The sequence below is a fragment of the Mauremys mutica genome, chromosome 1, assembly GCF_020497125.1.
Source record: "Mauremys mutica isolate MM-2020 ecotype Southern chromosome 1, ASM2049712v1, whole genome shotgun sequence".
Classification (NCBI taxonomy): Eukaryota; Metazoa; Chordata; order Testudines; family Geoemydidae; genus Mauremys; species Mauremys mutica.
Genome location: NC_059072.1, coordinates 246120361 through 246131822, shown reverse-complemented (window position 1 = coordinate 246131822; position 11462 = coordinate 246120361). Strand labels below are relative to the sequence as shown.

General features: G+C 44.5%; 1 protein-coding gene across 3 annotated transcripts in view; it reads left to right on the top strand.

Annotated features, from left to right (window-relative positions):
- Window positions 1-324: 324 nt before the first annotated feature.
- The window catches only part of REV1 (REV1 DNA directed polymerase), a 108040-nt gene continuing 96902 nt past the window's right edge, over window positions 325-11462 (top strand). For 2 of the 3 annotated variants that reach the window (XM_045005785.1, XM_045005765.1), the window contains exon 1: window positions 325-400. The gene's annotated coding sequence lies outside the window, so the exon portion shown is untranslated. Of the gene's footprint in view, window positions 401-691; window positions 904-11462 lie in introns of those variants that run through there. The other variant, XM_045005774.1, reaches the window with a different exon arrangement.

The following is an 11462-nucleotide window of genomic DNA, read 5'->3' as shown; positions in this document are numbered from 1 at the left end:
GGATAAGCAGGATCGGGCGGCGCGAACTATTTTTTTTTGCTCGCTTTCCAGACGGTCACGTGCCCAGGAGTCCTCTCGGCGGTGACGGCTGCGCTCCGCACGCGACTTCTCAAGGGCGCGCGCCGCTAGGGGGCGCCCTGGGCAGCTGGCGCGAGGCTTGTTGACCGAGCAGCGGTTGGTGGCGCGAGACTCTCTCGCGCCGTGTGTGACGCGTTCACAGGAAGAAGGGGGTGGGCGGGAGGAGCTGGGGACACCGAGGGGGGCGGGGGGAGAGTGTGGGCCGGGGCTGCCGGAAAGGAGCGAAGCGGGCGGGAGGGGGAGCGCGATGTGAAGCCCTTACACGGCCCGGCCGGGCAGGCGGCGCCGCCTGGGAATGTGCGTCTGGCGGACGCGGCGACAGGTGAGCCACGGGGCGGCTGAGCGAGCGGGCCCCTTCCCCGCGCGGTGCTCTCCGGCCCCACGAGCGCCCGGCGCGTGGAGAGGCGGCCGGGCCCTCGGCCTGCCCCCAACTGCCAGTGACTCCGTCAGCGCTTCCCGGCGCGGCCCGCGCGCGCCCGCGGCAGCTGCAGGAGGCGGGTGCGGGGCCGAGTAACCGCCCCCCCCCGCCAGTTACCCGCGCGGGGAGGGGGCGGGGCGCGCGAGCCGCAACTTGCCCGGGGCCGGGCGTGCGGCTGTTAAACCCGCCTGTCTGGGTCACTCGGCTCCCCCCGCCCCGCACCCGTCCGTGTCACATGGGGCCTCTGCCTCAGACACAACACCGGCCGGGGCCGAGCCGGGGCGGTGCAGCCTGGATCCCCGCACCGTGGCACGGGCTAACCCCCCACCCTCGCCCCGCAACACCCGCCCGTCCGGGCACCGTCTGCCTGCGGCTCCCCAGCCTGCCTGTCACAGCGATGAGCCTGTGTAAGTGTGGCACAGCCGAAAGGAAGGGGTCTGCCCGTGGGAATACGCGCTCGCCGTGGTTCAGGGCACGCTCGGTGTGTTTCCTGACGCCGCTCTCCCCCGCTCACCCTGCTGCCTTGGTTTGCTACCGTCTTAGCAGTGAATCGACCCAGGATAGTGAGCAACAGCTGATGAGAAAAAATGCGCGTTGTTACTCTTAAATTGGGGGTTGCGAAGAGTGGTCGGTGCTGAGTGTCTAGGTTTGTTGACATAAATCGAACACTGCAAGATTTCATCGTTTTTAGTGTGTTGCTGCCCATGTCTAAAATACTACCAAATAATGAAAGATAAAGGTTCCTTGTGTGTGTTTGTAGGTAAGATACAGATGTTTCTTCTTGAAGCACTTTTCCTTTCCTTTTTATTTTGTGTGTTGATTTAAGAGCCAGGTCTAATGTGAAAATTCAATTGCATAGTCCAAAAAAGCAGGAGACTATTGATAGTAATTATGCTGTCAAAAATGTGTGGAAAAATAAGCTCACATAGACATGGTTTAATCACCAGTAGTTGCCAGAGGTCATAGTTAACACAGAACTATTCCAGAGACTAGCCTATTAAGAGTCAAGATAATTAACACACAAATCCAAAATCTCTGCAGACCTCTTCCTTTGCTATCTTGTCTCAAGTGTGTTGTTAGTGGCCCCACATCACATTGGTCTTTTGTTCTATCCCTTTCTTTCACTGGATTATTTGACTGAATCTCTTAACTTGTTAGTGAATAATTCCTCCCTGTCAAACTGGAGGTCATTGGTAGGACAGCATTAGGAAACAAACTCCTTAAAGCATCTGCCTTGTTCTTGGCTTGTGAACAATTAAAGATTCTTAACTACTTTGCACATGTTTGTTTTTAAGGGGTAGGAATTCAGGTAGCAAAAAATGGTTTAACAAATATTTAGAGTCCTTGTAGTAAAATGTCTAACTTCTTGTGGATAGCACATTTGTCTTCAATGTTATTCAGTAGATCACTGTTCCCTGTATTACTGGTCAAATATAGTAGTGATCAGGGCTTTCTGGATGGTGTATTTAATTTTCCCTTCCCATTGACCAATTAAATATAGGTATATTGTGGGGGGATAGCCTGAAGCCCAGTGCTCAGAGCCAGTGTTATCTTACTGCTGACTCCCTTGGCCTAGAAGGTACTGGTCTAGAGAAGGTTTCAGAGTGGTAGCCGTGTTAGTCTTTATCAGCAAAAAGAACGAGGAGTGCTTGTGGCATTTTAGAGAGTAACAAATTTATTTGGGCATAAGCTTTCGTGGGCTAAAACCCACTTCATCGGATGCATGCAGTGGAAAATACAGTAGGAAGATATATATACATAGAGAACATGAAAAAATGGGTGTTGCCATACCAACTCTAACGAGACTAATCAATTAAGGTGGGCTATTATCAGCAGGAGGGAAAAAATGTTTGTAGTGATAATCAGGATGGCCCATTTCAAACAGTTGACAAGAATGTGTGAGTAACAGTAGGGGAAAAATTAGCATGGGGAAATAGTTTTTACTTTGTGTAATGTGCCATCCACTCCCAGTCTTTATTCATGCCTAACTTAATGGTGTCCAGTTTGCAAATTAATTCCAATTTTGCAGTTTCTCATTGGAGTCTGTTTTTTAATTTTTTTTTGTTAGAGAATTGCGACTTTGAGGTCTGTAATTGAGTGACCAGGGAGGTTGAAGTGTTCTCTGACTGGTTTTTGAATGTTATAATTCTTGACATCTGATTTGTGTCCATTTATTCTTTTAGGTAGAGACTGTCTAGTTTGGCCAATGTACATGGCAGAGGGGCATTGCTGGCACATGATGGCATATATCACTTTGGTAGATGTGCAGGTGAACGAGCCTCTGATAGTGTGGCTGATGTGATTAGGTCCTATGATGGTGTCCCTTGAATAGATATGTGGACAGAGTTGGCAACGGGCTTTGTTGCAAGATAGGTTCCTGGGTTAGTGTTTTTGTTGTGTGGTTGCTGGTGAGTATTTGCTTCAGGTTGGGGGGCTGTCTGTAAGCGAGGACTGGCCTGTCTCCCAAGATCTGTGACAGTGAGGGATCGTCCTTCAGGATAGGTTGTAGATCCTTGATGATGCACTGGAGAGGTTTTAAGTGGGGGCTGAAGGTGATAGCTAGTGACATTCTGTTACTTTCTTTGTTGGGCCTGTCCTGGAGTAGGTGACTTCTGGGTATTCTTCTGGCTCTGTCAGTCTGTTTCTTCACTTCAGCAGGTGGGTATTGTAGTTTTAAGAATGCTTGATAGAGATCTTGTAGGTGTTTGTCTCTGTCTGAGGGATTGGAACAAATGCGGCTGTATCTTAGTGTCATGTCAGATTTTTCATATGGCTACTGTTTTAGCTACTCTAAGGAATAAATATTAAGAGTTAGGCCAGTAAGTATAAAAATAGGATTTGCAGCAGGTAGAGAAACTTAGTTACCACTATCAGAGGGGTAGCTGTGTTAGTCTGGATCTGTAAAAGCAGCAAACAGTCCTGTGGCACCTTATAGACTAACAGACGACCCACGAAAGCTCATGCTCCAATACGTCTGTTAGTCTATAAGGTTCCACAGGACTCTTTGCTGCTTAGTTACCACTGTGAGACAAAAAAAAAAGTTAAATTCACTTGTCCTTGGCAATTAGTGAAAGATAAATGTGCTTGATCCCACTATACATTTTCCCAATTTAATCTTTGTTAAATAGTAATAATTTTACAAAGGAGAATATTTTTCTCTCCTTGAATTAGATATTTGCAAAAAAAAATTTGACGACAGATATATTTTAGCAGTAGTTTTGGGTAGTAGGTGTATAGGGAGGGAACTAAATCTCATAATACTGAAAATCCTTCATTAAAGGAATACTATTGGGACCAGTCTGGTGGTAGTTCTGTGCTCTCCAGGGGGAGCAGCAGAATAAGAGGAAAGGGAGCAGAAAAAATGAGAACTGCCATGGAATTATTCAGGGCCTTGAGGGAGAGCACTTGAATGCAGAAAGAAATGGCCTGAGCACCATGCAAGGAATATGATTTCTGTGGGACCCTGTGTAAATATATTATGAGAGTTGCTCTAGCTTTTTCACTGAAAAAAAATTACGTAGCACTTGCTGTACTTCGTTGTGCTTATCTTCTCTATTTTGGAGAGCAGACAATATTGCAATTGGAAATACTAATATTGTCAGGAATGGTGGATTCTTGTTATGTGCTGCCAGCTAAGTTTAAGAATGGTGCATTGGGAATCATGGTGTAGAAACCCAAAATAATATAGTGTGTGGGCCTTGGGGAGAAAGATCTGGTCTTTCCACTTGCCAGGTCCTTCAGAAGAAGGGAATCTACAAGGTAGCGTTAAATTCTGTGGGTTGGGAAGCACATCCACTATAGGCCTCTCTTCTCAAAACTGACTGAAGAGTATCACTGCTTTGGAGTTGCACATTGTGGCTATTCGATCCATCTGAGGGGTATCTGAAGCTTGGTATATCAATTGGAATGCTTCCTGATGAGCTTTCACTCTTTCTGATATCAGAGACAGTCCACAGTCAGATTGTGGATCACTGCAAAATTTGACTTTGAGGAGGCTAAAAAGTGGTGACTTGTGAAACTTAGGGCTTGTCTGCACTTACAGCTGCCTTGTTGTAGTGCTTAGTGAAGATGCTACCTATGCTGATGGAAGAGCTTCTCTTGTTTGGTGTAGATACTCCACCTCCCCAAGAGGTGGTAACTTTGTCTAGAAGCGCTGAGCAATGTAGTCATATCAAAATAAGTTTGTAGTGTAGACCAATGCTTACTTTTCATTCTAAAGTTTTGAGTTTATGTATGCCACAGTCCTGAGACTGTCAGAAACCAGACAGCTTTGCTATAAGAAAAGAGAGCTGACTGCAGTACTTGTGGTTTTGGGTCTTTGTATCTTCACCATGTCTCCTAACCATTGATATCTGGTCAAATCACAACTCCTCTTATCTGGCTTGTCTGAATTCAGCTACCACCATTTCAGCTTCTTGATGTATGGAGGATAGGAGATTACAGTAATCCTGGAAATGGGGAAACTAATAGCAGATGGAAAAAATACTGCATTAGGCACATATTCAAGCATGACCATTCTAGCAGATACAAAGAGACTGCCTTGGATCCCAGAATTTGAGGGTTCCCGTGAGCACATGCACTCATCCCATAAGCTTCTACCCAACCTAGGATTGAGGGTATAAACAGCTTCACTGCTCCATAATGGTCCCCAGTTCCTTTCCTTGTATTTCAGCAAATGCAAAAACTTCCCTTCTTTTTAACTTTTTTTTTGGTCTTACTGCAACTTGTATTATTAATGATTTTGTTGGGGGACAAAGGAAAGGGAATTAATTTAGAGCTTCGGATTATGTTGTTGCTGTCAGTGGTGGATCCACTTTAGAAGAAGATGAAATTTCTCTACAAAATGTTGTTCTTGCACCCACAATTTTCCTTCATCAAGTGATCATGAATAGTGACTTCTCTTGGCTATGACCTGTGAAGTGTACATGTCTTTTTCCCATTGAGCACAGAAAGACCGTCTCTTTTAATGAAAGAGGCTGTGAAATACGATTTCAAGAAAGTCTCCTGTTAAAGGGGACTGTCCCAGCACTAATGTGGCTCAGAAAATCATAATGACAAAGCTACAGTGGTTTTACGGGCTGAAAGGGTTTGCACAAAAGAAAGGTCATTCCATATATCCTCTTCTAAAGAGCACCAGAGACTCTGGGAGTTGGAAAGGGTGCAACTGGCTTCCTCCTAGTGGCTCTGTGCCAGGAGAGAGAGCTCTGCTAGCATTTGGACATGTGGATTGGCCCGTGAGGTCAGTCTCCCTAGAGCAGGGGTTCTCAGACTGGGGGTTGGGATCCCTCAGGGGGTCACGAGGTTATTACAGGGGGGTTGCGAGCTGTCAGCCTCCACCCCAAGCCCCACTTTGCCTCCAGCATTTATAATGGTGTTAAATATATTAAAAAGTGTTTTTAATATATAAGCAGGGGCGGGGGGGTCGCGCTCAGAGGCTTGCTATGTGAAAGGGATCACCAGTACAAAAGTCTGAGAACTCCTGCCCTAGAGCCTGGAAGTCCTGCTTCCTCAGATCTGGGCCACTTGGTACTATCTCTGCATATCGACTGTGGAATTCATTTGCCTGAACCCTTACAAACTGAACTCTTAGGACCCTACTGGATGGGTTGGCAGAAGAGGTGGACTGTCCTTTGCACTGAACCCAGTGATACCAAAATTGTTATTCCATCTTAGAAGACTTTGGGAAGAATAAGATATGCAGATGGCAGCATGCCTCATAGCTCCAGATGATTGTAAGGTCCTCCTTAAAGGTGTCCTGCAAAGATGAGTGGTTGGCAGTTTGTGCCATTTGGGTGTGATGCATGTTTGTTTGTTTCTGCTATATTATGTAAAAATTGGTATGTAAGATTTGTTTTATCTGTTTGTGTTTTACAATAGGAATTTGGGTCATGGTGGTTTTCTTGGACTGGAGAGCTGGTAGGACTGACAGATAAAACATTAGTAAAATCAGATTGAGAGCAGAAGCCATTTTTTTTCCAGACTATTTAAAGAGATGCTGTTGAGTGGCATTTCTGGAATTGTCCAATTTAAAAACTGCTTCTAATAAAGCAGCCTTTAAATATTATAAGAATGGCCATATTGGGTCAGACCAATGGTCCATCTAGTTCAGTAGCCTGTCTTCTTACAGTGGCCAGTGCCAGATGATTCAAAGAGAATGAACAGAACAACAATTATTGAGTGATTCATCCCTTATCTAGTCCCAGCTTCTGGCAGTCAGAGGCTTAGGGATACCCAGAGCATGGGGTTCCATTCCTGACCATTAGGGATGTAAATATCCATTAAAAAGGTTAACCATTTAAACAATTAAAATTGTCATTTAAACAGTTAACCTATTAAAGGGAAAGGGGCCAGGGTCGGCTGGCCAGCACGGGCCGGGGGCTAACGGTTAGGGTCGGGTAACCAGTAAGACTAAAGCTTGCTGGTTAACTGTTTAAACCATTTAGTATTTTACATTCCCTACTGACCATTTTTGTCTAATACCCATTGATGGACCTATCCATGAACTTGTCTAATTTTGAACCCAGTTATGCTTTTTGGCCTTCACATCATCCCCTGTCAATGAGTTCCTGTTTGTGTGATGAAGTACAGTAAACCCTCATCGGTAGCAACATGTTGGTGCCCTTTTTTTATGTTGCTCTTAAGCGGCTGTTGCTGTTATGGGGAGTGTCATGTGACCAAAGACCTATGAAGAGTTAAGAGTGTTTTGGAAGGTGTGAGTCAGCCATGTTGTGGAAGGGAATTGAGGAATGTGGGGTGGGGGAACCCCAAGTTTTGGGGAATGGGAAACCCTGGATTTGGCAGGGGAGCCCCCAATCGGCAAAATGGCTGAGTGAGCCTGGCTGCTGATAGGCTGAGGATGCTCTCAGTGGCAGCTTCATGCTCACCCTGGTGAGGGAGTGATGGGTGGCTGGGGAGGGCACCCTGTGCAATGGGAGGGTGTGTGTGTGTGGGGGGGGTGTCTCCTTGCATGGACAGAGGAGTTGGAAGTGGTGAAGGAGACAGGTCAGTGCCCTGAGGAGCGAGGTCCCCTGACCATCCGCTGCAAAACAGCACAGCCACACCCTGCCATTGGCAACCAAGATGGATGAGGCAGGTCAGTGTTGGGAGTGGGGTCCCTAATACTACCCACTGCAAAATAGCAAACACCACCCTGCATGTCACTGCTTGCAAGCCAGATGCTGAAGAAGGGAGGAGGAAACATTTAATTTGTTCCTCTGCTGCTCCCCCAACCCCAGCTTCTCCCACCCTGAAAAATCTCTGTGTTCCAGACCCTCTCCTCAAACTCCCTGCTATACATGCTCTCCACGCAGGCTTTGTCAGGCAGAGCAAGTGGATGGGGCTATCTGCCTGGCGTTGAAGGTCCAGGTCAGGACGGGAATGGAAATATGCAGTTTGGGGGTACCCTATATGCCCCCCCAATCTCCACTGCTGGAGAGGATGTCACAATGTCACAAATGTTGCTCTTATGCGGTGACTATGTTGCTGTTACCAAGTGGACAATACACAGTAGGCAAAGTGTTCCCAGGTGAAATGTTGCTCTTACAAGTTGTTGATGCAAACAAATGTCTACTGTACTTCTTTGTATTTGTTTTAAACCTGCTGCCTATTAATTTCATTGAGTGACCCCCGGTTCTTGTGTTACGTGAAAGGGTAAATAATTCCTTATTCACTTTCTCTACACCTTTCATGATTTTATAACCTGTATCATATCCCCCCCTCCCTGTTAGTGATCTCTTTTTCTAAGTTGAACAGTCCCAGTCTTTTTAACCTCTACTCATTTGGAAGCTGTTCCATACCCCATGCCATTTTTGTTGCTCTTCTCTGTATCTTTTCCAATTCTAGTATATATTTTTTGAGATGAGGTGACTAGAACTGCACATGATATTCAAGGTGTGGGCATACTATGGATTTATGTAATGATATTGTGATTTTTTTTGTCGTCTTATCTACCCTTTCCTAGCATTCTGTTGGCTTTTTTGACTGCGGTTGCACATTGAGCAGATGTTTTCCAAGAACTATCCACGATGACTCTGAAATCTTTCTTGAGTGGTGACAGCTAACTTAGACCCCATCATTTTGTATGTATAATTGAGATTATTTTTCCAATGTACATTTCTTTGTATTTACCAATATTGAATTTCATCTGCCATTGTTGCCCAGTCACATAGTTTTGTAAGATTCCTTTGTAACTCTTACCCATCTCACTGTTTACCTCTTTTTTCAGATCATGTCTGAGTATGTTGAACAGCACAGGACCCAGTAGAGATCCTTGGGTGACTCTATAATTTACCCCTCTCCACTGTGAAAACTAGCCATTTATTTCTACCCTTTGTTCCTGTCTTTTAACCAGGTACTGATCCATGAGAGGACTTTCCCTCTTATCCCATGACTGTCTACTTTGCTTAAAATCCTTTGATGAGGGACCTTGTCAAAGGCTTTCTGAAAGTCCAAGTACACTATATCCATTCGATCACCCTTGTCCACATTTTTGTTGACCGTACTCCACCCAAATAATTGTAATAGATTGGTGAGGCATGATTTCCCTTTTCAAAAGCTGTGTTGACTCTTCCTCAACATATTGTGTTCATCTGTGTGTCTGATAATTCTGTTCTTTACTATAGCTTTAAACCAATTTGTCTGATACTGAACTTAGGCTTACTGGCCTTTAGTTGCCAGGATCACCTTTTAAAAATAGGTATTATGTTAGCTGTCCTCCAGTTATATGGTACAGAGGCTGATTTAAGCAAGAGGTTGGATGCCGCAATTAGTAGTACTGTCAGAGTGTACAAGGTTTCTCATCCTACACAACTCTGATGCACACAGGTACTTGTTCAACAACAGACCTGTCTGTGGCTCCATCAGCAAACACAGTAATAAACTTAGCTTTCTGTATTCATGTGAGACACTTGCATAAGAGACATTATAATTGCTTGCTGGGACAAATATGACAATTTCCTACAATATCTTTGGGAGATATTACTGTATTAAGTGTATGTATCATTGTGGGCCAGGGATTTTATGTATTTTCATGGAGGGGGGGGGTTCTCTTTTTGATCCACCAAATGGACAGAACGTTCTGTCTAAGGGGGTGACTCCCAGTGCTTATGGAAGGCTTGGAAAAATTGACACCTACCAGTTGGAGTTGGGGTGACCTGAGATAAGCTTGTTAGCATGTGCATAGGTTCTTTTAGTGTGTTTTAATATGTTTGGTCTGTAATTCTTTCATTTTAAGAATAAATCTGTGGTAACTCATAACTTTTTGAAGAGTAGCAAAGCACAAAGGCTGGTTAAGTTTGGCTTGCTGGGAATAACACCGTATAGTCAGGGAACTGTGCAATGACAGTTCAGAAGGGCGAGAGACATTGGTCTCCTCCCAAGAGAGGTGACGGCTGAGGAACGTAGAATGGGTGCCCATGCTGGACCTCAGAGGAGGAGAATGCAGGTGCAGTTGTCATGAACTGTGACACTTGTATATATAATCTTTCACTTCTTAGGTGTTAACATAGTTTGATCCAAGATTAAGGCCATTTTGGCCTGCAAATTGCAATCTGCAGACAATTTCAAAATCTCAGAAATTAAAATTCTGTTTAGCAACACTGTAGAATTTCTGTATCTCATGTTGCATTTTCTGGAGCAATGTAGTAATAGGAGTTCCTTGGGGAAAAATGACATTTCCTGCTACTGTGTACTTCACATGAGCAGTCATGTACATATAGGGAATTAATTTTAAAGGGTTTTAATACTCATGATTTTTGCAAATTACACACCATTTCACCTTTCTGTCACAAGATAATGATACTCAGCTTTTCATGGATTCTGGAAAGTGAGTTTTACTATTAACTTCTCATACTCCTTAGCTTACTGTTTTGTGTCACATGCTTTATTCTTCATTGAGGGTCTTCAGTTTTATCTTCTGATTCAGGCTTGTTGGCCTTTTTACTCCAAACTCTCTCTCCCTTCCATACCTTCCCCCAAAAGTGGGAGTTTATGGTCCAGAAACTTTTCAAATGTTTTTTAGTCAGTCAATTCTATGCATGTAATTTTTATACAAATGTGGTTAAAACACTGTAGTAGTCAGGGATTGATCGGATTAAAATTGCCTGACTGGCCCTGACATCAGCAACTGCTTGCAATTGCAAATGACTGTAATGGTATTAGAGGTCATTCCCTCCTAAAATCAGCTCAAACTACTCTAACAGTATCAAGTCATCAAGTTTATAGTTTATTTTGTTATAAAGTAATATTGTCAATCCTAGAACTTCAAATATCGTTGTTGTTGTTTTAAATTGTCTCGCTCTCTCTCCCCCCATTATATGTTGACTCGTAGGCTGATTTTAACTCCACTTGTCCCACCCCTCAATATGTTATGGTTACTAACTCTCAAAAATTAATTGTAACACAATTTTGTCCCCTGCTGCAGGAGCCCTTGCTAGAAGACCCAACCAAGAATGGGACTACATTGTGCTAGGCCAGGGGTTCTCAGACTTTTGTACTGGTGACCCCTTTCACACAGCAAGCCTCTGACCTCCCCTTATACATTAAAAACACCTTTTCATGTATTTAACACCATTATAAATGCTGGAGGCAAAGTGAGGTTTGGGCTGGAGGCTGACAGCTCGCAACCCCCCATGTAATAATCTCACGGCCCCTTGAGGAGTCCCGACCCCCAGTTTGAGAACCCCTGTGCTAGGCATTGTACAAATGTATAGTAAGAGAGTGTGCTTGCCAGTGATGGGTTTGTGAGGTAGGAGCTGGAACTGAGATCCATGAAACGCATATAGGGCCACAAAACATCCATTAGATGGAAACAATTTTTAATCCTTGCTGAGCTGAATTCAAAGTGGTCAGCTACAGATGAAAGGTTCTGTAGTTCATTAGCAATGTCCTGAGGCATCCAATCTCCCACAGGTGCTAATGTTACAGCCTCAAGAAGGAGGCATGCATTCTAGAATGATAAATTTACCAA